Source organism: Podarcis tiliguerta (assembly GCF_965153285.1).
Source record: "Podarcis tiliguerta genome assembly, chromosome: 12".
Classification (NCBI taxonomy): domain Eukaryota; kingdom Metazoa; phylum Chordata; class Lepidosauria; order Squamata; family Lacertidae; genus Podarcis; species Podarcis tiliguerta.
This window is the reverse complement of record NC_139545.1, coordinates 16,179,019-16,205,148: the sequence shown is the minus strand read 5'-3', so window position 1 is coordinate 16,205,148 and position 26,130 is coordinate 16,179,019. Positions and strand designations below refer to the sequence as shown.

At 44.2% G+C, this 26,130-nt stretch overlaps 1 long non-coding RNA gene across 1 annotated transcript; it reads right to left on the bottom strand.

The window, feature by feature from the left end:
• Nucleotides 1-249: 249 nt before the first annotated feature.
• On the bottom strand, nucleotides 250-25,895 carry LOC310660518. The gene is made up of 3 exons (XR_014503471.1): nucleotides 25,657-25,895; nucleotides 962-1,095; nucleotides 250-700 (listed from the first exon to the last, which is right to left on the bottom strand). It is a non-coding gene; the product is annotated as an uncharacterized lncRNA (long non-coding RNA).
• Nucleotides 25,896-26,130: the final 235 nt, after the last annotated feature.

Genomic DNA, 26,130 nt, shown 5'->3' with positions numbered 1-26,130 from the left:
CAAAGAACGGTACACTCCTTCTATCTGGGATGGTCGTCCTCTTCCACCGAGCGCGCAGCTTCAGGAGGGACGCACATGGAGCGGTGAGGGAGGAAGGGGACACCCGCCTAGCCAGCCAGATCAGCCGAATCAACCCTGGCGATCAATGGGGTGACAGATGTCGCAGCCAGATCGCCCTCACATCCAGAACAACATGACCAGTCCAAAGAAGTTGATGTTGAAGAATCACGGCTTTGACACTGATGATCTTTGCTTCTTCCAGTACACTGGCATTAGTTCGCCTGTCTTCCCAAGTGATGTGTAGCAATTATCAGACACCCCGTTGATGGAATCTTTTGAGGAGTTGGAGATGAAGTTTATAAGTAGTCCATGTTTCACAAGCATACAGTAAAGTTGGTAGTACAATAGCTTTGTAAACGAGCATTTTGGTTTCCCTGTGAATGTCCCAGTCCTCAAACACTGCGCTTCAACTGGGAGAAAGCTGCGCTCACAGAGCTCAGACAATGCTGGATTTCTTATCCCCATTTATATGAATAAGAAGGTGCTGTGGTTTCAGATGCAAATATATGTAGCTGTCCATTAATTTTCATTATTGTAATTTACATTATGTCTTTAGAACTGAAGTATTGGTGCCCTGTGGCACAAAATAACGTGTTTGCTGTCATGTCTGACTTGGTATACAAGACAGCTCCCTAGGCTCCTATTTTCAGTACCGAAATACAAAAGAAAATAAGGGTGTCATTTTATTATTTTTCATAAAATTAATACTTTATTTAGTCACTAATTTCAGAGCTTGGAATATATGCTTGCAAATTGCACAAAGACACCTGTGCTGTAGGTTCCACAGTACAGAATTCTATTGAATTAGCATTAACTTTTACTTGAAATCTATACTTTGATGACATGGGCAAGTGTGTCTGAGGTGCCGTTAATGGATTGCTAATGCATATAGCATATATACCTCTCAGAGGTTCATCCAAGGGGTTGTTCTCCTGCATGATTGACACCTGAAGGACTGTAAATGCGGTTCAGTGCCAAGAGTTATATTAACTTGCTCCAAACTCAGCCATTGCTCAGCTTCGCCACTCGCTTCTCCTACAGCAAATGGAGAGCGTACATGTTCATTATGATATTCAAAACTCTATCATTTTCTTACCTCGGAACTTCAGGCAAGATGACGACCCTAAAACTCTGAATTCTGGAATTTAAATGTCACTTTTATTCATTAAAGCCCCCCCCTTTATTTCTTCCACTTTTTGATCGGGCTAAAATGTGAACCCTAACACCAAAGCAATATACATTTCGAATCTGGCTCTCAAATGAGAAGGGTGTCAATGACACAAAATCTCATAGCTGAAGATGCCTATAAAAAGCAGAGGGAGTTGTTTTGGTCTGCCAGGAAAAAAATCAAAACAGGCAGACAATTTTTTATTATTATTAAGACCAAAAAATAAGTCACAAAATAGCCTGATGAAGAGCTCTGTGAACTCCAAAGCTTGCTCATTATTTTGTGACATTTTGGTTGCTTGCTTCTGTGTTATCCTCATCCACTCGTCATCCTCTGCTTCATTGCTAGTTGCTTGATTAATTTGTCAGCCAAATTTTCCTCTTTCCTTCCTCATTAACCATGTTAGAGGCCACTGTAGAGGACCCTGTAGTGCCCGCCTAGGTAAGAACCTATTGCAACTCACAAGTGTCGGCTAAAAGCAAAATCATGAGCAAAATATGGTCTGAAGCTCAACATAAAAAAAACGAAGATCATGGCCACTGGTCCCATCACCTCCTGGCAAATAGAAGGGGAAGAAATGGAAGCAGTGAGAGATTTTACTTTTTGGGGTTCCATGATTACTGCAGATGGTGACAGCAGTCACAAAATTAAAAGACGCCTGCTTCTTGGGAGAAAAGCAATGACAAACCTAGACAGCATCTTAAAAAGCAGAGACATCACCTTGCCAACAAAGGTCCGCATAGTTAAAGCTATGGTTTTCACAGGAGTGATGTATGGAAGTGAGAGCTGGACCATAAAGAAGGCTGATTGTCAAAGAATTGATGCTTTTGAATTCTGGTGCTGGAGGAGGCTCTTGAGAGTCCCATGGACTGCAAGAAGATCAAACCGATCCATTCTGAAGGAAATCAGCCCTGGGTGCTCACTGGAAGACCAGATCCTGAAGCTGAGGCTCCAATACTTTGGCCACCTCATGAGAAGAGAAGACTCCCTGGAAAAGACCCTGATGTTGGGAAAGATGGAGGGCACAAGGAGAAGGGGACGACAGAGGACGAGATGGTTGGACAGTGTTCTCGAAGCTACCAGCATGAGTTTGACCAAACTGCGGGAGGCAGTGGAAGACAGGAGTGCCTGGCACGCTCTGGTTCATGGGGTCACGAAGAGTCGGACATGACTAAACAACAACAAATCTTACCATGTAAGGAAGATACCAAGGTAGAGATAGGGGGTGAGAAATAGCTCTTTTGCGACTGACAAGTCTAGCTTGTAACCACAGGGAATGGTTTCACCAGGGGAAGGATGCTGAAGGAAATCAAATTGCCTTCTCTCCCTTGTTTCTTGCTGTTTGCTAGTTCTGTCTCCCAGAAGCAGTACTGAAATACTTTTGATGGAGTTAGTTGGAGGCTTTTTCTTTTTCTGTGGTTGCTAAACTGGCATCATTTAGTTCATTCTAATCCTTAAAATACTCATTACGTTATTTACTCATAATTTCTTCCTGACAGTCTGTTTACATCTGTTTCTTAAACACGACTGTTTTAATTATCTGAAGTTATTATTATTATTCAGTCATAATTTGAGTATAATATAATTTCTTAACTTCCCTGTGTATCTTTCAAACACTCCCTATTGCCAGTTCGTGCTGTAACATATTGTAGTGTGCATTGCAATTGTGATATATTTTTTACCTTTTATTCTGTCTCAAGTAATTTTTTAATGTTAATAATAATAATAATAATAATAATTTTGTCTATGTCACTGTTTCTGTCACACACACTATTGCCTGGTATTTCACTGTGCGTGAGCACTCACAGCTGCAAGAAGCAAAGCAGCACAATGCTGTATATAGATCCTGCATTTAATATAATATTAAACACAGAGCCATACCCTTAGCTCTCTTACATTGTTCCTGAGGCATGTACATTTTGCTGGGTTGTCCAGTGAAACAAGCTCTGGATTTCTCTTGTGACCTGTTCTCTTCAGTTCTGAAGACTACACTTGGCCAAACCAGTTTTAAACTGAGCTTGTTCTTCCGCTGTTCCGTGGACACCTACCACATTTTTGTGAGATTCTATCAGCTGAACAAAATTCCGAGCTTATTGCTTTAGCAGAGAGAGTACAAAGTTTCCTCCTACATGGTAAAATGGATAGCCACACACCCGTCATTTAACAAGATGAAATAAATACCACCCAAGTGCCTGTCTCCATACACTCATTTCTTAGGACTTAGTCACTTTTTATGTGTGGTTGCCCTAACTGTTCACCCATAAAAGTAGTTTTTTCCTCCAAGGAATGGTAATAACCACAATCCATAGGTTGTTGGTTTTTTTGTATGGGCAATTTTCACCATTAAATTAGGTTGCTAGCAGATATCCATAGACTTTCTTTGGATATTATCATGATTGTGGTCACACCTATAATTGAGTCTCCAGCTGTTGTTGGACTACAACTCCCATCATCCCTAGCTAGCTGGACCAGTGGCCAGGGATGATGGGAATTGTAGTACAAAAGCAGCTGGAGACCCAAGTTTGGGGAAAACTCGAATTAGAACATGCTTTAGACATGACCTTGAATGGTTTCCATAAACCTCATGGGCCACACCTCTGATACTGCGCATGGTGGCTTAGGCACCTCCAAGGTGTCAAATCTCAACAAAACATGGAACAGCTGCTCTCAATGTGCACTTTACCCAGTTTTTAAGGTCATTATCATGGCAGTGCAGTGGTGGCCCCTCAAAATCTTGGGACAAGGAAGATCTGTTCCCTCCTATGTCTGGGTGAATAAGTTTGCTATCACAGTCAAAAAGACCCACATCTCTTTAAGTGAGACCTTGGATTGAGTGGTATAAAAGTACATTTAAGGCCAATATTCAAGTGCCTACACATAATTAAGTTTGGTGGAGTTCAATCAGACTTATTAGCCTCAGTATGGTACCAGCTTTATTCAGTTTGCAGCTGTGACGTTAACATATGAGAGTGCTGGAGGTGAAATAGTTAATCAGGTTACCCAATCAGAACCCAGGGGGGTGGAGTCAGAGGGACTATAAAAGCAGCTCTGGGAGGGGTGAAGGGAGGAGTTTGTTGGGAGTTGGGTGGTTGGTTGGAGTAGGAGTGAATGGGAATAGAGTCTGTGGGTAGGTTGAGTTAGCGTAGCGAAATAAGCTGAGTCAGGAACAGTTAGGGGCTAGGAAGACAAGTAAATATCTGAGAGGTGGTTTAGTGAGTTAGAGCAGGTAGTGGAAGTTATAGGTCTGGATAGGCAGCCTATGATTGGAATTGACTGAGACCGTTTATGAAACCACACGCTTGTTAAACTGCAACAAATAAACAGAAGTTTATGTTCCAATTTAAACCTGACTGGACTCAGTATTGTACCAGGTAGGGCCTGGGTGGTGGCAGAGAGAAATAAAGTGGTGGCATAGGGATCAATAGATGGTGAAACATCCGGGGACCCTGTGTGATCGCCACAACAGCATAATCCAATGCATGTACCCGAGTGCAGTTGGACTTAATAATAAATTTTATTTATATCCCGCCCTCCCCAGCCGAAGCCGGGCTCAGGGCGGCTAACAACAATAAAACAGTACAAAAGTACAGCACAAACAACACTCTAAAATCATTCATTATAAAATTAATTAATTCAAGCCACTGGCAACCAGAGCTCCGCGAAGATTGCCGAGGGAGTGAGTCAGGCTGTGCCCTGGCCAAAGGCCTGGTGGAACAGCTCTGTCTTGCAGGCCCTGCGGAAAGATGTCAAGTCCTGCAGGGCCCTGGTCTCTTGTGACAGAGTGTTCTACCAGATCGGAGCCACGGCCGAAAATGCCCTGGCTCTAGTTGAGGCCAGCCTAACTTCTCTGTGGCCTGGGACCTTCAAGATGTTACTAGTTTATAATCCTCCTATCCATGCTTTCCTGGGTGTAAACCCTATTACACTGAGTGGGGTTAATTCTGAATGTCAAATATCACAGTACTACCATATGGAATTTAAAAATAAAAATAGTAAAAGCGGCTTTTCTATCTAAACAGGAGTGGCAGCTTTTACTTACGCTGTTGTAAGTTGTCATAGACTTCCTTCCATTTCCTCAAAAAGGCATTGCGCTTCTGTTAATATGCAAATTTCATTTATTTAAATTTAATCAGTAAATTGATTAAAAGACAGGTGATTAATCAACTTCAGATCTTTAACTGGTGGACAGCTCTTGTTAGTACAGTTATTAATTCATGTACAGATTGCAAAGTGAACAATTAGTGCTATAAAATCAATTTGTGGTCCAACGTCCAAGAAATGATTATTTTTTCTGCGGAACAATATCTCTCGGAAAGGAATATTTTACCATTCCTCCTGTATTGTAAACTAATCCGATACTTTTGCATGCAACTGCAAATCCAACTAAGAATGTGAGAAGAGAAGAGAAGCCTTTCAGGAAACAGAATCAAATAGCAAAATGGGCATTTCAGGAAACTTTCCCAAGCCTGGGGATCTAGCGCAGGTGAAGCGGAATAGAGAAGCAGGAAGGCAAGGAAACAGATGTGTTCCTTAAGGTAATCTTAAGGCTTGTGAAGGAAATCATGTCAACCGAGAAGGCAAAACGCCTGTCTTTCCCCCTTCCCTAACATTGTATGAGGCAATGCACGGAACTTCAGCTCAACTCCAACGAGTAGCGTTGCCAACTAAGCAGAAATAAAGTAGCTTTAATAGAAGCTTGATGGGCAATAATCAGGTTTTTGTTTACACAGGGAGAATGAATACTTATTGCTCACTAAGGTAAAGGTAAAGGTACCCCTGCCCGTACGGGCCAGTCTTGACAGACTCTAGGGTTGTGCGCCCATCTCACTCAAGAGGCTATGGGCCAGCGCTGTCCGGAGACACTTCCGGGTCACGTGGCCAGCGTGACTTCGCTGCTCTGACGAGCCAGAGCCGCACACGGAAACGCCATTTACCTTCCCGCTAGTGAGTGGTACCTATTTATCTACTTGCACCTGGAAGTGCTTTTGAACTGCTAGGTTGGCAGGCGCTGGGACCGAACAACGGGAGCGCACCCCGCCGCGGGGATTCGAACCGCCGACCTTTTGATCGGCAAGCCCTGGGGGCTGAGGCTTTTACCCACAGTGCCACCCGCGTCTCTATTGCTCACTACGTATATGTTATTTCCATGCATTGCAGTCACCAAGTTCCTGTGAAGAGAGAAAAGAAGGATGCTGCCTTAGGTTGGATCTTCCTGGCTGTTGAGACACCTGCATGCTGATCATGTTAAGAACACTGTTAAGAGAAACGGCTACAAGGGCAGGTTCAAAACCTGGCTGCTGTTTGTTTGTTTTTGCAATTGGAATCTACCTTAAATCATGGGTGCCTGCAGCTCAATCCTCTGGAAGTCTCCTTGCAAGTTAGTCCCACTTGAGTTCTCTATGGTTTTCTCCCAGGTAAGGCGATAATGAGGATTTAAGCTTCAGGACGCGGGTGGCGCTGTGGGTTAAACCACAGAGCCTAGGACTTGCCGATCAGAAGGTTGGCAGTTCAAATCCCCATGATGGGGTGAGCTCCTGTTGCTCGGTCCCTGCTCCTGCCAACCTAGCAGTTCGAAAGCACGTCAAAGTGCAAGTAGATAAATAGGTACCACTCTGGAGGGAAGGTAAACGGCGTTTCCGTGTGCTGCTCTGGTTCGCCAGAAGCGGCTTAGTCATGCTGGCCACATGACCCGGAAGCTGTACGCCGGCTCCCTCGGCCAATAAAACGAGATGAGCGCCGCAACCCCAGAGTCGGCCACGACTCGACCTAATGGTCAGGGGTCCCTTTACCTTTACTGAACCCTAGAGTCATTTGCAACTGGACTTAACTGTCAGGGGTCCTTTACCTTTACTGAACAGGGATTTGAACCTGGATTTCAACATCCACCTCTAAATCTAACACTGCAGCAGCTTCTGAACCACAAAGACTGTAAGCTGCATTCAGTTCTGGGACAGCATGCACCATTTTTATTGGTGCCTTTTGGAGCCATAGTACGTTTTCCGGAAGTTGCCAGCAACCCAGGCTTTAAAGTAGATCCAACTCTGCAGGGCCTGACAAGATTAATTTGGGTGGCAATACATCTGTAGCAGATACCCCTTTATTTACTTGCATAGGCAGGCGTACAATCATGGACAAGTTGCCCATCAGCCATATCCCAGGAGCCCTTGGTGCAGCTTATTTTAGGTGTGTCGGCAAACTTCAGGACTGCAGAACCTATTTTGTCTCTACAGATCTAGCAACAAGAGCCAGGTGCAAAAAACAGCAACCCACCCAATAGATTGAAAATTAAAGAATTCCCAACCCAGGAATTGGTTTTGAGCCCCAGAACTGAACAGAGCTCACGGTTCTTCCGCACAAAAATTCACCACAAGCTTTCTCCATTTCAGCAATATCATTTAAGGTCCAGTGGGGGAGACGTTGCTACCATTGTTAAACAGTTGAAATTATTGCTGATCAGACCCAGAGTTATGTTTCAGGGCAATCTGACTCTCATCAGTTTGTTTTGGATACATTCATGCTAGCCCTTGAACCTGGGACTTTTCCTATTGTCTCCCCTCTACACTTTTCTGGTAACAATAGCTAAGTTTGCAGCTGGACCTTGCAAAGCTTAATTAACTTGCAAAGGAAGAACAAGGTATATTGATGGAAGCTCAGCTGTTCTTGCAAACTAAATTTCCAGGAAGAAACTTGACTGCAAGAGTAAGAACTTTGTGGCACTTAGTAGCAAATGTTTTCTATGCAGGCACCTTCTGGAGCCACCCTGTCTGATGAAACAGACAGAAAGAAGAGAGAGATACAAAAAAATCCTGTTCAGGAAGGGACAATTAACACTCTTGCTGTTTATATATCCACACCCACCCACATCTAGTACAGTGGTACCTTGGGTTAAGAACTTAATTCTTTCTGGAGGTCTGTTCTTAACCTGAAACTGTTCTTAACCTGAAGCACCACTTTAGCTAATGGGGACTCCTGCTGCCGCCGTGCCACCAAAGCACGATTTCTGTTCTCGTCCTGAAGCAAAGTTCTTAACCCAAGGTACTATTTCTGGGTTAGCGGAGTCCGTAACCTGAAGCATATGTAACCCGAGGTACCACTGTAGTGTTATAAATCTACAGTAGAACCTCTACTTATGACTGCCTCTACTTGGGCCCGATCCAAGTTGTGACTGCGGCAAACCTGTGCCTTCTACCAGCGACCCGGATTGACTTACGGACGGAACTCCAGAACTTATTACGTCCATAAGTAGAGGTTCCACTGTATCTATTATGGGGTGCTCTATGCTTTTGGGCCTAGGGGCACATTTGAAAATATGTCACAAGCACCACAAAATATCCATTTCACAGAAAGAAAGATGGCAATGCTCAGAAATAGCCCAGGCTCAAAAAACAGGCAAAAACACCCACACCCCTTAATACAAAGCTCTGATTAAAGAAAGCTGGTGACATTTGCAAAGCAACCCTCCTCAATTTGTTCTATGTTTTTTTTTAATGGTAAAAGCAAATGGTAAATGTCAAGATGGTTATCTGAGGGCACTGTGGTGTCTGAGTCTTAAGGACTGACCCTTAAGAAGTAATCATCATAGAAGGATCACATCGGTCCTGAGTGTCTGTCGCTGTGGTTTTGCACTATGACAGGGTTCAATCTACATTACGTGGTTTATGGCTTTTAATTCAGATATGGTTTTTGAAGCATGTTGTTTTTAAAGACAGAGACTTGTAGAATATTATTGGGAAGTTTAGGGAAGTTTGTATTATTATTATTATTAATATTACTGGTTCCGTATGTAAAGTAACCCTGCTTACTTTGATACTGTCGCTATGAATTTTGGTCGCTATGAATTTATCAGATCTTTATACAGTGGTACCTCGGGTTAAGTACTTAATTCGTTCCGCAGGTCCGTACTTAACCTAAACAGTTCTTAACCTGAAGCACCACTTTAGCTAATGGGGCCTCCTGCTGCCACCGCGCCACCGGAGCATGATTTCTGTTCTCAACCTGAAGCGAAGTTCTTGACCTGAAGCACTATTTCTGGGTTAGCGGAGTCTGTAACCTGAAGTGTATGTAACCTGAGGTACCACTGTATTTGGAAAGGGCAGCCTGGAAGCCTAATTGTAATGAATGAATGAAAGGTGGTGTGCAAGATCCATCATATGTGCAGCTAGCTGGAGCACCTGCTCATCATGATTGATAGCCAATGTTAGTCATATTCGTAGTAGGGTCTACTCCAAGTTGGATATAACCCTGTGAATGTATAGACGTACCTCAGAAGTCAAACAGAATCTGTTCTGGAAGTCTGCTCGACTTCTGAAGAGTTTGGAAACCAAGGCACAGCTTCCGATTGGTTCCCAATTGCGCAGGTGCACTGGAAACAATAGTGGAAGCCGCACCAGACATTCGGCTTCCAAAAAAATGTTCGAAAACCGGAACACTTGCTTCCGGTTTTCGATCGTTCGGGAGCCAGAACGTTTGACTCCCAAGGCATTCAGGAGTCGAGGTGAAGGGAGTGAGATAAGTATCTTAGGCAAGTTAAACTTGTTAGGCAAGGATGGCCCCTAGTAAGAATGACCACGTAGCGTATATGAATAGAATGAACACGTATATGGAGAGAATAGGACACGTAGTAATTCACTAACTGAGCATGCGTAGGAATGTAAGGTTGCCTTTCTCCCCCCATGCTCCAAGAAGGTGGAGTGTATAGGTGGATGCATGTGATTGGTGTAAAGGGGGGGGCAGGAGGAGAACTGAGGGTGATAAAAGCTGAATGCACCTTTGTTTCAATGCGCCAGTCTTGGGAAGCTATTCCACTGGTGCCCTTCTGTGCAGATGAAAATAAAAAACCTTTCTCTCTGAAGAAGCTGGTCCCTGGAGCCTTTGTCTCCTCCGAGGTAGGGAGTGCGTGCTAAATGGGCTCAGGCCCTGGATCCCCGTGGTAAATAAGGCTTCAGAGGTACAACTGTATAATAATAATAACAATTTATTATTTATACCCCGCCCATCTGGCTGAGTTTCCCCAGCCACACTCGGCGGCTCCCAATTAAGTGTTAAAAACAGTACAGCATTAAATATTAAAAACTTCCCTGATAGCCTTCAGATGTCTTTTAAAGATAGGATAGCTGCTTATTTATGGGACGCGGGTGGCACTGTGGGTAAAACCTCAGCGCCTAGGGCTTGCCGATCGCATGGTCAGCGGTTCGAATCCCCGCAGCGGGGTGCGCTCCCATCTTTCGGTCCTAGCTCCTGCCCACCTAGCAGTTCGAAAGCACCCCTAAGTGGAAGTAGATAAATAGGGACCGCTTTATAGTGGGAAGGTAAACGGCGTTTCTGTGTGCTGCGCTGGTGCCGGCTCGCCAGAGCAGCTTCGTCACGCCGGCCACGTGACCCGGAAGTGTCTCCGTACAGCGCTGGCCCCCAGCCTCTTAAGTGAGATGGGCGCACAACCCTAGAGTCGGACACGACTGGCCCGTATGGGCAGGGGTACCTTTACCTTTACCTTTTTAGCTGCTTATTTCCTTCACATCTGAAGGGAGGGTTTCCACAGGGTGGGCGCCACTACCGAGAAGGCCCTCTGTCTGGTTCCCTGTAAACTCACTTCTCGCAATGAGGGAACCGCCAGAAGGCCCTCAAAGCTGGACCTCAGTGTCTACACTGAACGATGAGGATGGAGACGCTCCTTCAGGTATACAGGACCGAGGCCGTTTAGGGCTTTAACGGTCAGCACCAACACTTTGTATTGTGCTCGGAAACGTACTGGGAGCCAGTGCAGATCTCTTAGGACCAGTGTTATGTGGTCCCGGCGGCCACTCCAGTCACTAGTCTAGCTGCCGCATTCTGGATTAATTGCAGTTTCCGGGTTACCTTTAAAGGTAGCCCCATGCAGAGTGCCATTTAGGCTAGAGCAGCATACTATTCAACACTATCGTTGAAGAACCTCTGCATTTTTAGCTTCCCAATCTTGGAGTCTCCAGGTGGAGGAATTAAATATCAGGATGAGTAAATATAATTAAAGATGGAGATTGTTTCTCACAGGCCCAGTCCTCCCCTGTAAAATTTAACGCATACACTAGGGGAAAGGGGGGCATAATCGCTCCAGTTTCATTGTGTTACTCATTTTCTGTGGGGAAGGGGTAGCAAATAAATGTGGTAGACAGTAATGCAGGCTGAAATTAATACATATATATGAAAATTGGGAAAGAGGGCACTAATTTTTGCAGCTTAATGTGTTTCCCTCCCAAACCAGTTTCAATCCAAATTAAGGAAAAGAACAAACTAGCTACGTTTTCAACTGGCAATGTGTGTACACAGTGAGATGCTGCGCTGGCTTATCCCTGTAACAATCAACCTGCTGCAAAGGTGCAGCTACAGAGAATGCTTGAAAAACTGGCACGTTTAGCAGAAAGTTAAGGCCCACCCACAGACACTTCCTGTAATGCTGCTGTTGTTTTTTAGTCTGAAGCCTGTCTTTGGCAACTAATGGAATTTTGCAACTCATTTCTACAAGGCCAAGATTTTTTCTTCTGTACAGTATGAGGGCTGGTCTTCCTGGCTTGCTGTCACTCTCCTCTTATTTTAAATTACTTCCCTTTGTGCTATTTGTGGATTCTCACCGCACCCCCCACCCCAGGGATGACTGTTAGTCCTTAGTCAGCAGGTTATTTTATTTGATGCCATTAGTTTTTCTGGGCTTTCAAGAATCAGTAGTCCAGGAGAAGGTGCATTATTTGTTTGTCTGTCTGTCTGTCTGTTTGTTTGTTTCTCTCTTCCTTTTGGCCAGAAAGCCATGCAGGGAATAATTTTTATTTACCGGTAAATCTCACCCCTTCCCAAAACCCATTTACAGTGGAATGAAGGGTGGTGAGATTAAGAAGTGGAAAGGGCTCCCTTCAATAGTGTCCATGAAAGGTAAATTCAGCAGGCACAGTGTGCATGACAATGCACTTTCTTGGTTACCTGAGAGTAGACCCCACTGACTTCAAAGAGTCTTACTTATGAGTAAGCATGCATAGGTTTGAATTGTTGATGTATCAACTCCCACTCTTTCTCTTGTGCAAATTGATGTGTTTTCTTTAGAAGTAAAATTCACTTGGTTCAACTGGAGTTACTCCTAAGTAAAAGACCCCTTCCCCTTCATGGATCACCTTGCCGTGGCGAAGGAGCTTGAATAACTCAGAGAAGCTATGAGCTATGCCGTGCAGGGCCACCCAAGATGGACAGGTCATAGTAGAGGGCTTTGACCAAACATGATCCACCTGGAGCAGGAACCGGCAAGCCACTCCAGTATCCCTGCCAAGAAAACTCCATGGACAAAGACAACAGGCATCAACAAAAAGTGATGCTTTTGAATTATGGTGTTGGAGGAGACTCTTGAGAGTCGCATCGACTGCAAGAAGATCAAACCTCTCCATTCTTAAGGAAATCAGCCCTGAGTGCTCACTGGAAGGACAGATCGTGAAGCTGAGGCTCCAATACTTTGGCCACCTCATGAGAAGAGAAGACTCCCTGGAAAAGACTCTGATGTTGGGAAAGATTGAGGGCACAAGGAGAAGGGGACGACAGAGGACGAGGTGGTTGGACAGTGTTCTCGAAGCTACCAACATGAGTTTGATCAAACTGTGGGAGGCAGTGGAAGACAGGAGTGCCTGGCATGCTCTGGTCCATGGGGTCACGAAGAGTCGGACCCAACTAAACAACAACAACAAAAGGACCCCTGGATAGTTAAGTCTGGTCAAAGGCAACTATGGGGTTGTGGTGCTCATCTTGCTTTCAGGCAGAGGGCGTATGTCCACAGACAGCTTTCTGGGTCATGTGGCCAGCATGACTAAACCGCTTCTGGCACAATGGAACACTGTGACAGAGTGCACGGAAACGCTGTTTACCTTCCTGCTGCAGCGGTACCTATTTATCTACTTGCACTGGTGTGCTTTCAAACTGCTAGGTTGGCAGGAGCTGGGACAGAGCAATGGAAGCTCACCCCATCTCAGGGATTTGAACCACCGACCTTCTGATCGGCAAGCCCAAGAGGCTCAGTGGTTTAGACCACAGTGTCACCTTGACCACCTAGCCCAGTTATTATCTCATTGGTAGCAGATCTCAAGGTGGAGGATTTTCCTGCTACTTGAGAGCATTTAAACCAGGGTTGTGGAACCTCGGCTCATGGGATGCATGTGTCCCTCAACATGAATTCAGTGAAGAGAGGGGAAGGAAGAAGAAAGAGGATGGCAGAGAGAGAAAGGGGGGGGGGGAGAGAGAGAGAGAGAGAGAGAGAGAGAGAGAGAGAGAGAGAGATGTTATGGGTCCCTCTTCCACTTTTGGCTCTGGCCTCTTCCACTCTTGCTCCAGCCCTCCCCGCTGACCCTGACAAATTATGCCTGAAGGAACATTAGTTTGGGCAGGAAAAAAGGCTCCTCACCCCTACTTTGAGATTGAATCTGAGATTTCATCCAAGCAACTCTTGGGCTCTGTCATGAAATGCAGCATCTATTTCAAATTTTGTTTTCTTAAGTTGTTTCTCCAGAGTGAAACATCAGTTGCCTCCCAGTCATGGAGGATAACATCGGTCTTGTCCGGACTCGCTATTTCAGTGGAAGGTCATTGCGGTTAGTTACATAAAAGACTATTATCTTCCAGTTTAGCCATATGTAAACAGTGGGCTCTCAGAAATATGCAAGACAAATCCATCTCACTCCTGTACGTGTGTGATGATGGGAATTGTAGTCGAGGATCAACTGGAGGGCACTATATTGGCTACCCCAACATAGACTAGTGCTACAAAAGGCAGTTCCATTTGATTGATTTTCATGAGTTTCTGCTTCCAATTTGTATATTTTTGGCACTCTGGAAAAACTGAATTCAGCTCTCCTTCCTTCTGAGTTGATGGGGTCTTATCTTAGTGTGGACTTTACCTGCATTTTTCTGTTTTTCAAAATCTATCCTTCCATACTTCTTTTGCTGTAAATAGAATAATTTTTTGATCCTTATAAATATCCCATTTGGGATCCCTGGGCAAGAGAAACACTTTTTTATGATCAAAGGAGGAGTGGATTCCCTTATCATTCAGTGTTCTTTTGTGAAAGACAAAGCAAAGAGATAAAAACAGCAAATATTAGCAGTGGGGTGCTGGAATGGGTATCTTCCAGTCAGCATTGACCGGGTGTCTCAATCAAATGCAACATGGTTAAAATGCAGCCCAATGCTGGCTATTTAAACAAATGAGGGCTACAATCCTATACCAAGTTGAAGTTGGCCATCAATAAATGGGGGCTGGAATTACTCACCTGAAAGTCAGCCCCATTTAACTCAGTGGGGCTTACTTCTGAGAGGACATATATAGGATTGCACTGTAAATCATTGCATTTTGCATATGGGCAATTGGTATTGCGGTACTTGAAGGAGATTTACCCGGATGCTCCATTTAAATCCATTTAACATGTTTAGGGTTGCAGGGTTTTAATCTGCTAGTGGTATGCAAGCACTTGTTGCCCACTGTAGAGCTTTCAGAATAGAGCCGAATGCAACTGACAACCTGGTGCTGATTGCAACTAGCAGCCCAAGACAGAGGATGGGATGTGCATATCCAGGGCCGGATTTAGGTTTGATGAGGCCCTAAATTACTGAAGGTAATGGGGCCCTTTATATGTCCAGCTGTCCTTTGTCAACAGCAAATTGTCGTTGTTTTTTGTGTTGAATATATGCTATATGGTCATTTATGGACCTAAGGTAAAGGTAAAGGGACCCCTGACCATTAGGTCCAGTCGTGGCTGACTCTGGGGTTGCGGCGCTCATCTCGCTTTATTGGCCGAGGGAGCCGGCATACAGCTTCCAGGTCATGTGGCCAGCATGACTCAGCCGCTTCTGGCGAACCAGAACAGTGCACGGAAATGTCGTTTACCTTCCCACCAGAGTGGCACCTATTTATCTACTTGCACTTTGACATGCTTTCAAACTGCTAGGTGGGCAGGAGCTGGGACCAAGCAACGAGAGCTCACCCCGTCACGGGTATTCAAACCGCCGACCTTCTGATCGGCAAGTCCTAGGCTCTGTGGTTTAACTCATAGCGCCACCTGCGTCCCCATTTTATGGACCTAATAGGTATCTAAAGCCATTTGCACATGTTGCCATGCAACCAGTCTGTGCAGAATGTAGGCACCCTATATATAGAAATGAGCAAACCAGTGATGTTTTAGGCAGCAGGCTAGCAGACAGGGCCCATTACTTACATCATAGGAGCTTACACAACACAAAACACTGTTGCTGTATGTAGGTTTTATTTTATTTGTTTTTTATCTTATATTTTGGAAACGTACCTCCAGGTTTTTTTGTTCCTTTAAATTTTTGGGGGGCCCCAAGAGATTGGGATCCCAAGCTATAGCTTGTTTAGCTTATATGTAAATCTGGCACTGTGCATAGCTATCCCCTTGCTATCTTGCTATCCCGTACATAGCAAGATTAAGTGGAAAGGCAGGTCCTCAAAACAGTCTGCAGAGCAAATAGAGATCATATCAGATGTTATTAACTTTGACAGAATGGCTTTTTATGCTGTCCAGAGAGGAGGCAATGGCTTGCATCCAAAAGTGTAGTCTCATTGTAATAAATGGTAATGAATTACCAGTAGGTAGAGCATGAGACTCTTAAATCTTAGGGTCATGAGTTCAAGCCCCATGTTGGGCAAAGGATTCCTGCATCGCAGGGGTTAGAGTGGATGACCCTTGTGGTCCCTTCCAACTCTACAGTTCTATGATTCTACAATTACAGCCGTACCTCAGAAGTTGAACGGAATTCGTTCCAGAAGTCCATTCGACTTCCAAAACATTCGGAAACCAAGGCGCATAAGCTGCGCCGGACATTCAGGTTCCAAAGAATGCTCGCAAACCCAGGCCTCAGAGAGGTTAGGCTGGCCTCAACTAGAGCCAGGGCTTTCTCGGCTGCGGCTCCAATCTGGTGGAACGCTCTGTCACAAGAGACTAGGGCCCTGCAGGACCTGACATCTTTCCGCAGGGCCTGCAAGACAGAGTTGTTCCACCAGGCCTTTGGTCAGGTCCCAGCCTGACCCCCTCCTCTGGCAACCTGCACAGAATTTCCCTCAACGGTTGCCATTAATTTGACTTTAATTAATTTTTATAATGGAATGTTTTTAGAATGTTTGATTATTTGATTGTTTGATTATTTAATTGTTGTTAGCCGCCCTGAGCCCGGCTTCGGCTGGGGAGGGCGGGATATAAATAAAATTTATTATTATTATTATTATTAAACCGGAACACTCACTTCTGGGTTTGCGTCATTCGGGAGCCAAAGCGTTCAACTCGCAAGGCACTCGGGATCCGAGGTATGACTGTACTAACTTGCCCTATTATAAAGCACCCGACTTCTTCCAAAGAATCCTGGGAACTGTAGTTTGTTCAGAATTGTAGTTCTGTGAGAGGTAAACTACAGCCCCCATGATCCTTTGGGGGGAGTCATGTGCTTTAAATGCAGGGTGTAGATCTGACATCAGTCTGGATTCAACCCTATAAATCTGAACTCTACTTTTTGGATTATTCTAGTTTTGTAGTTGGTTTCTCATGACAATAAATCCACCCAGTTAACAACGGTATGCTGTTTGCGTGGTAGTGTAGTTTAAATTGCCAACAATCTTACGTTTTGGGCATATGCTAAAACTTTTTTGTTCACTGAAACATTTTCAGATTAGTGATATTGGTCATATATTTCAGTGGTCAACATGTAGCTGTAGAAATGTATTTTATGCTGTTTTTATATTGTTTTACTTTGTATTCCATGCCTTTTATTCACTTTAAAATATTAAGTGGTGTATCAGTAGTTTAAATAAAATATTAATAAATATATGGAACTTTGAACTCCCCTCACTAAATTAAGTTTCCTCTCTCAATCCTATTAAAATACATCTAACAGGTTTAGTTCTTGGGTAATCATAAGCTAATGCAAACATTTAGTCACTACAGCCAGACAGCAAACAATCACAAAAGCTTCACCACTTCAAACATCTGTATGTAATTCAACACAACAGCTGGAAATTGCAACAGTATAATAGAATTACTTAGAATTAACATCATTTCCATTCCTACCGTTTAAGAATTCTGTGTAGAGCAGAAGCTTGTACTTTCAGCTTTCCTGCTAATCTTCTGACAGTGGCAAAAGCAGAGATTGCACTGTGCTTGAAAAGGAAATCTTATCTCATTATCCTCCCCACACCAAAAAAAATGTGGGACATTGTTTTTATCTAGAAAATTCAGGCATCACTTCAGAGTTTCTGTAGACAGAGCTTAAGCCTTAGAGCCTCTAATTGTTTGAATCCTCAGAGTGGTACAACAGAGATAAAGATATGAAAATCACACTCAACAAAATCTGCAGCTTTTACCACTATAAGTTGGTCCATTTGAAACTTTCCACTTTGTACTGGAAAACACAGAGGTAGGCTTTCATGGAAGGAGATATATTTAGAGGCTGGAACATTGTTCTCTAGCTAAGTGGGTCGAGAGGGATATTGTCAGATAATACTTGTGAGCAATTGGGCAGTTTTTAAAGCTTTTCCCGACATTAGATTTACTACTAACTGTGATTAGAATGGCCACTTAATGCATCCTCAAAAAAAGAAGAAGGAATGCATCAGGGGAAAAACAGGGAGAAAGAACCCAAAAGAGGATGAAAGGTGCCACGGATTTGCATACAGTTTGCTTCTACTAATTTATATGTGTAGATGCAGATTTAGAAACAATTACAGTAATTTAAAGAGCAATAAACTGTGTCTCAAGACTGTGATGAGGTGACAAGCTATGTGCCTGCCGACCCTCATTAATTTTTTTACATTTATAAATTTATTTCCTCCAAGGAGCTCAAGGTGGCGTACATGGCGTGGTTCTTCCCACCCCCCTCATTTAACCCCACAACACCCCTGTGAGGTAGGTTAGGCTAAGAGACAGTGACTTCATGGTTGCTTGGGGATTTGAATCCTGGGCTCCCATGTCCTGGTCCAACTCTCTAACCACTACACCACACTGCCTTACTAGTTCTTCAAATCAGACTTGGCCTGGACTTCTCTGTGGGAACGGGGCTCCTTCAGGAAGAAGTTTTCCTCTGCAAAGTGGGGCATGCACATGGCCACCATAATTTGGTTTTCTTTTCATTGTCAACATTTACTATGATTTGTTTCCGTGGTTATCTGGGCGCATGTTGTTGACTTGAAGCAAATTTAGAAGGGCATTCCACTTTATTCTGTAAAACTTTCTTTTGCCTAACAGTGCAATGATTCCATGGACTATGAAGTCCCTATTAAGGCTGTTTACACAATCCTATTTACTCCGCATCCACTGTGCTCCCATCACTGGTATGGGAAGCAATGTACACACAATGTCAGCCGCACTCCATATCTACCCTGTATCTCTCTTAGTTTCTTAAGAAATACAGTGGTACCTTGGTTCTCAGACTTAATCCATTCTGGGAGTCTGTTCGACTCCTGAAACTGTTAGAAAACCAAGGCAAAGCTTCCAATTGGCTGCAGGAGCTTCCTGCACTCAGTTGAAAGCTGCGTCAGACATTCGGCTTCTGGAAAACTTCCGCAAACCAGAACACTCACTTCTGGGTTTGCAGCGTTTGGGAGGCGATTTGTTTGGGAGCCAAGCCGTTCGAGTACTAAGCTACCACTGTACTGCATTTTCATGCATCTCCCCATCCCAAGCCAGCTTCAATCCCAATTGAGGAAAAGAACCATCTAGCTGCATTTTAAGCAGGTAAAGGGTACATGGCTTAATTTAGGCAATCTTGCATTTGCAAATCTGCATCTAACAAGAGCCACAAAAAAACCCACCTGGTTTGATCACCGACTCTTAACAATTCATAGATGTGATAAATTGCCTGGTTCCTGAACTCAGGACTCTGAGCAACTACTCTCCTCCCTATATTGCTTTACTTTAAAGTAAGGTCAAACTGGAAAAGTTCATTTGAGGGTATTTTAAAGACTCACAAGTCAAAGGGTGAATGGAAAGGACTTGCTTTATACAATCTAAGGATTCCCTACATCAAATTAAGGCACATACAGAAGATCTATGAATAGCTGAAGCCAGTTTGGATTGAGCTTCATTGGCAACAGCTGACCACAACTACCATAATTTGAACCCTCTCCTTCCCCTTATTATTTCCTTTGCTAAACAAGCATTGGGACGCGGGTGGCGCTGTGGGTAAAAGCCTCAGCGCCTAGGGCTTGCCGATCGAAAGATCGGCGGTTCGAATTCCCGCGGCGGGGTGCACTCCCGTCGTTCGGTCCCAGCGCCTGCCAACCTAGCAGTTCGAAAGCACTCTCGGGTGCAAGTAGATAAATAGGGACCGCTTACTAGCGGGAAGGTAAACGGCGTTTCCGTGTGCGGCTCTGGCTCGCCAGAGCAGCGATGTCATGCTGGCCACGTGACCCGGAAGTGTCTCCGGACAGCGCTGGCCCCCGGCCTCTTGAGTGAGATGGGCGCACAACCCTAGAGTCTGGCAAGACTGGCCCCTACGGGCAGGGGTACCTTTACCTTTTTAAACAAGCATTTGGATGGTGGAATCCTCCAAGCTGCATTCACAGCTCCCCATTTAATCCTACAAGGAGGCTGACATGCAAATAGATAACTTGGGAGATACCAGCCTTTGAAATTTGCATGTGCTAATGGGAACCCCAGGGCTTAATCTGAGCTCAGCAGGGCCCCAGGAATCTCTTTCCCCCAATATTATTTTATTTGTCCATTTAACATATTTCTCAAATCACCCAGCCCTCATGGAGAGGATTCTATGGTGGTATGCAAAGGTGTGAGTGAAGCTAGCCACACAACGTACAAATGGATTATTATTTTTAAAGTATATGCAGCAAAAATAAGAGGGAGAATAAAGAATGGAGGAAGGCAAAATATCAACAAGATTGTCATCTAAAATGCCTGGGCCAAGAGGAAGAACCTGGCCACAGACCAAAAAGTTTGCAATGTTGTCATGTTGATACAGGATGTGGATTTTTGAAGGGGGGTATTACAAAGCTATGGTTTTCCCAGTAGTGATGTATGGAAGTGAGAGCTGGACCATAAAGAAGGCTGATCGCCAAAGAATTGATGCTTTTGAATTCTGGTGCTAGAGGAGACTCTTGAGAGTCCCATGGTCTGCAAGAAGATCAAACCTCTCCATTCTGAAGGAAACCAGTCCTGTGTGCTCACTGGAAGGACAGATCCTGAAGCTGAGGCTCCACTACTTTGGCCACCTCATGGGAAGAGAAGACTCCCTGGAAAAGACCCTGATGTTGGGAAAGATGGAGGGCACAAAGAGAAGGGGACGACAGAGGACGAGATGGTTGGACAGTGTTCTCAAAGCTACCAGCATGAGTTTGACCAGACTGCGGGAGGCAGTGGAAGACAACAAATTCCAAGCGCAGAAAAGACCCTTCCCTTTTTGAATAAATTATGTAGTTCAGCTAAAACAGGGTACCTGGAGAATACCTAGTTCAGACCTGGAATATGTAAAGTATTCTTTAAAAAATAAACAAAAAAAGGTGAGAGCGCCTCTGCTCATATGCAAGGTGTGTTTTGTTCACCAGAAGTAATGACATCAACTCGCAAATATCTGGTGTTATGAGGAAAGCAACCTCACAGTATAAGGAATATCCACGGCACTTAAAAAAAAATCTTATGGAAACTCATCAGTTAATTCTGTGAGCACCAGAGACTTCGCTTGCCCTGGATCACTGCTATATTTTATTTTTGAAGATTTGTATTGCTATTTTAATGTTTTTTAAAATGTGTAACTTACGGTGTCCTTGGAATGCTGTATGAAAGGTGGTAAATTGAACACCTAAGTAAATAAATAATGGCTATATATCAGTGGGTGAATTTTAAGAACAGCCAAATGGGCAAAACATTTGTTTGCAACAAACAGAGGAATCCTGTTATCAGTGTTCTCCGTCAAGATTCTTTTACTGAAATTAGCTACAGAAGTCATTTTCAAAAAAAGACTTCGAAATGATTTTAAATGTAATGAATGATGAAGGGCAATGGAGTTTTCTCAAAAGATAAATATTCACGAAAATGTTAATTTCAGAAAGTGGTCTGCTAATAGGAGGAGTTATTTTTGCCTTCAGAAACATAATTATGTGCTTTGCTTTGTTATTTTGTTTTAAACAAAATTATTCCCCTCCTTTCTTTACATACACCCAGTCAATGCAGTAGGTGATTAGGTACAGCAAATAATCAGACCATTTGAAGATTAAGAAATATAACAGATTCTAAGAGTTCACGGTCATCCAGTAAACATTTTAGTTACAAAATGAAGTGGGGGAGGGGATTGAATCTAGATTAAGATAGGCTTTGGCTCCACCGAAGTCAATGGGACCAGAATATTGGAGCAGAATATAATGATTCTAAATCTTCCTACATTTAATTGGAACATGGTGCACAATCGTCCTGGTCTCCTTTGTAAAATTATGATACTTTGGTTGAATCCAGACTCTGGACTTTATCCAATGTTTATTCATACTCGGGCGAGGAGGGGAACCTATCAAAATGAATGAATGTGATGAAGTTAGGTCCATTAATTTCAATAGGTCCATCAATTTCAACGGGTCTACTCTGAGTAAAGTTTGCTAACTACCACCCTAAGGACGCAATCCTAGCTCCTGGCTGGTAGCGATGGGGCTTGATAAAGTGGTGATCAGTGTGCAAGCCAACCAGGACAGTAAGACAGGGGGTCTCAGGAAAACAAAATACTCCTTTGCTGTGCAAGCTCCCGGGCTGGTGCAGCGAAGAGGCCTGGATCAGTCCCATTATTGTCATGAGGTGGCAGCAGTGTCCACATGTGTTGACCAGCTACTACGCCAAGCCCCCAGGCATCCCATTTTGGGAGTTTTTGCCATCTACCACCACTGGGGATTGCACCAGTAGTAGCTCCTGGCTGCCCATCATTTTGGCAGGCACATTCAGTGATCCTTGCATGTGGGGACTTCATTGACGCCTCTGGAGCTCCCCAGGTGACGGATCCTGACAGGGAGAGCTGGAGGGACACCTCTGCTTCATCCACACCTCCTCTAGCATGACACATTGATGGTCTGGGTTGCTCTGTGTGTCTTCAGAAGCAGCTTATGTCATCCTGCCTCGACTCGGGAATTGCTCTGATGAGATGCTTGGCTTGATTTCATGCTCAACAAAATCATGCTCAACAAAATCATGCTCAAGCGATGTCAACTTGAATAAAATATGGGGGGGGGCACAGGTAAGCCCCACCCAGGATAATCGATCACAAGATGTGGCACATGCACCATTTGGATGGCAGTGCCCATCAGCTTTGGGGGTGCCTGTCCCCAGTGGCGTAGCGTGGGTTGTCAGCACCCGGGGCAAGGCAAGTAATTTGCGCCCCCAACCCGTGGATTTGCGCCCCCTAACCCTAACCCCCAGATGTTGTGCCCGGTGCGGCCGGCCCCCCCTGTACCCCCCACGCTACGCCATTGCCTGTCCCCTTCAAATATTTTACTGCGGGGCAGAAAGGACCTCAGCCCCTAGGAGTTGGGACCAGTTAGTTAGCATCATATAATTGTAGAGTTGGAAGGGACACTGAGGGTCATCTAGTCCAACCCCCTGCAATGCAGGACTCAAGCCCGTGCACCATAACACAGTTATTTTTAAAGGGAACTATATTTATGAGGCTCACGGGCGTGGGTGGCACTGTGGTCTAAACCACTGAGCCTAGGGCTTGCCGATCAGAAGGTCGGCAGTTCGAATCCCTGCAGTGGGGTCAGCTCCCGTTGCTTGATCATTGCTCCTGCCAGTCTAGCAGTTCGAAAGCACATCAAAGTGCAAGTAGATAAATAAGTACCGCTCTGGCGGGAAGGTAAACGGCATTTCCGTGCACTGCTCTGGTTTGCCAGAAGCGGCTTAGTCATGCTGGCCACATGACGCGGAAAAACTGCGGACAAAACGCCGGCACCCTCGGCCAGTAAAGCAAGGTGAGTGCCGCAACCCCAGAGTAGTCCCCAACTGGACCTAATGGTCAGGGGTACCTTTACCTTTATACATGAGGAAGATCTTTTGGCGTGTACAGTGGTACCTCGAGTTACAAACGCCTCAGGTTGCAAATGCTTCAGGTTACAAACTCTGCTAACCTGGAAGAGTTCCCTCGAGTTGCGAACTTTGCCCCAGGATGAGAACAGAAATTGTGTGCCAGCGGCGCAGCAGCAGCAAGAGGCCCCATTAGCAAAAGCATGCCTCTAGTTAAGAACAGTTTCAGGTTAAGAATGGACCTCCGGAAGGAATTAAGTTCGTGGATGCTTAGATGTATCATCTGGGGTCCTTAGCACAGCCTTCCTTTTCAGCGTTGTTTCTGTAGAACAACACTGGCCTCCTGTGGCTGGATTTTTAATCACACAAGTGTTCCCCCATGACACAAGTTGTATAAAGAGTTTCAGTTTGTAAATAATGGGGCAGGATGGAGGCAAAGAGAAAAGGAAATAACAAAAAATAGAGCTATTCCTTCATGTTCTGCCCTACAATGAGGCAGGGTGCGCAGCCTTCTTCAAATCTTGCAGATTTTGGGGTAACAATGTGTGGAGCACAATACTGTACTCTTAATCTCAGGGTTGTGGGTTCTATCTGCACGTTCAGCAACATTTGGAGAACTATAGATTCCCCATCTGTGCTAAAGGAGGAGGTCAACAAGCTTAATAGGTAAAATAACTGAGCAAAAGAAAGTGGGGTATTGAATATTTCCACCTTATACAACTGCACTGCTCAAGCTGTAGTCTCTTCTCCAGAGTTTGGAGTATTGGGTTAATGCAATTTTTGTTGTATGAGAACAGTATGGAATCCAGAGAACCACAAGTCACATTGAATTCATGCTTCCTTTAAGCTGATTTAGGCCATGCAGAAATGTTGGGTGGAATCTAACGTTAGTCATACTCTGAGTACACCCACAGAAATACAGTGGTACCTCGGGTTAAGTATTTAATTCGTTCTTGAGGTCTGTTCTTAACCTGAAACTGCTCTTAACCTGAAGCACCACTTTAGCTAATTGGGCCTCCTGCTGCCGCTGCACCGTTGCTGCACAATTTCTGTTCTCATCCTGAAGCAAAGTTCTTAACCCGAGGTAATATTTCTGGGTTAGCGGAGTTTGTAACCTGAAGCATCTGTAACCCAAGGTATCGCTGCAATCTGATTATCAGCCAGCTGGATTAACACCCCTTATTTAGAAGCAAATTTTTGCCCAGGAAGGGTACATTAAGAAAGAGATAACCACGGGCTCCGCTAGCAATAAATATATTTCCACTACAAGTACTGGGGAAATGAACTTCTGCTCTAGTTGCAGTAGCCTGGAGGGACAAAAAGTAGCCAAGTCCTGCAATTTAAAAGTTAATGGATAATCTTGTAAAATAATCTAGTAAACTTTATTATGCATGTCTGAATTCTATTAATAGAGTTTGAGGTGTGTGCGGGAATCAAATTTACTTTGGCAAGGTAGCCAGGCGCAGTAGGGGGTTTTAGAATGAAAGAATTAGATTTTGCAATGCTTTTTTTTTTTTCAGGGACAGAACAGAAAATAAGCAAGCATATACAGTATATAAATAAATAAACAGGGGGAGGAAGCGCTCACTTTGGATGTAGTTCAGCAATGTTATTTTCTGTGGGGGGGGTGGGAACATGAGGCAGGGGTGGCAACTTGAGTAAAAAAAAAAAAGGGGGCCCAGGTAAGCCCCGCTCCTCATAACTGAACACATGACGCAGCACACATGCACCATTTGAATGGAATGCCCATCAACTTTGTGGGGGCCCGGTCCCCTCAGCAAATTTATTGTGGGGGCTAAAGTCCCCTCAGCTGCTAGAAATTGGCTCCTATGACATGAGGCCACACTTGTTGCAAAATTTACTGTTTACTATGCATTCTTGTGCATGGAAGTTCCAATGAGTTCAATGGGACTCCCGGGTACACGCGTGTCTCTGTCTGTGATGATTTTGAATAATATCAGCACCTCTTTTGAATGGTAGGGCCAAGAAAAAAATAAACTCTCTCCTCCCAATGGATCTCTCACTTTGTTTCTATTTCTGGAGTCATTGATCATTTTATATCCCTCCCCCCACTCCATTCCCCCCCATCCACTTACTCTTCCACAGCCTCTCAACCATGAATTCTCACATGATAAAAGATTCAACAAAGCATATCTAGCCATATTTTAAAAAGAGCTACTCAGTTATTAATGCAAGAAAATTGTATGGGATAATGGCACTGAGATATTTGAAGCACACTGCTACAAAAACGTATTGCAGTTTACAATTTGCCTCTAAAAAGGGGGTGAAACTGAACGCCAACGTTTTAATTTCAAGATCTATTCCAACTTATTCTAAACAAAGCCAACATATAAGAGAAGAACATTTATGGAGCAATTATTTCTCCATAATTATTCCCAATAATCTAAAGTGACCTACCAGTCTTTCCTGTCACGATGAACAGATTTCTTCCCCTATAATCTTACGCATGCCATTCAGTAAGAACTTACTGAGTTCCATGGTAGTTTCCCAGCAGCCTTCTGTGGAGACATGATTAGGATTATGTTGTTAATTACTAACATAATTAGCGTTTATATTCATTTTAGGGAACTATCCTATGCACAAGAAGCTGGCATAAAGCAAGCCGGTGTAAATTAAGTTGGCATAAAGTACACCAGATCCAAATGCCTCGCCAACCGAAGCCTGGCAGAGGGAAAACAAGCCTTTAAAATAGTGTTTGAGTCACACCACTCTGTTTGTGCCAGCTTAATTTACGCAGGGTGTGCCAGATCGCATGACCAAGCTGAACGGGCTTAAGTGTCATGATTCATGTGGAGACATCTTGGAGGAGCTGGTCAGATCAAGCAAGGGGTGTACCCCATGTTTCCACTCTCTATCCTGCCCCAAACATGC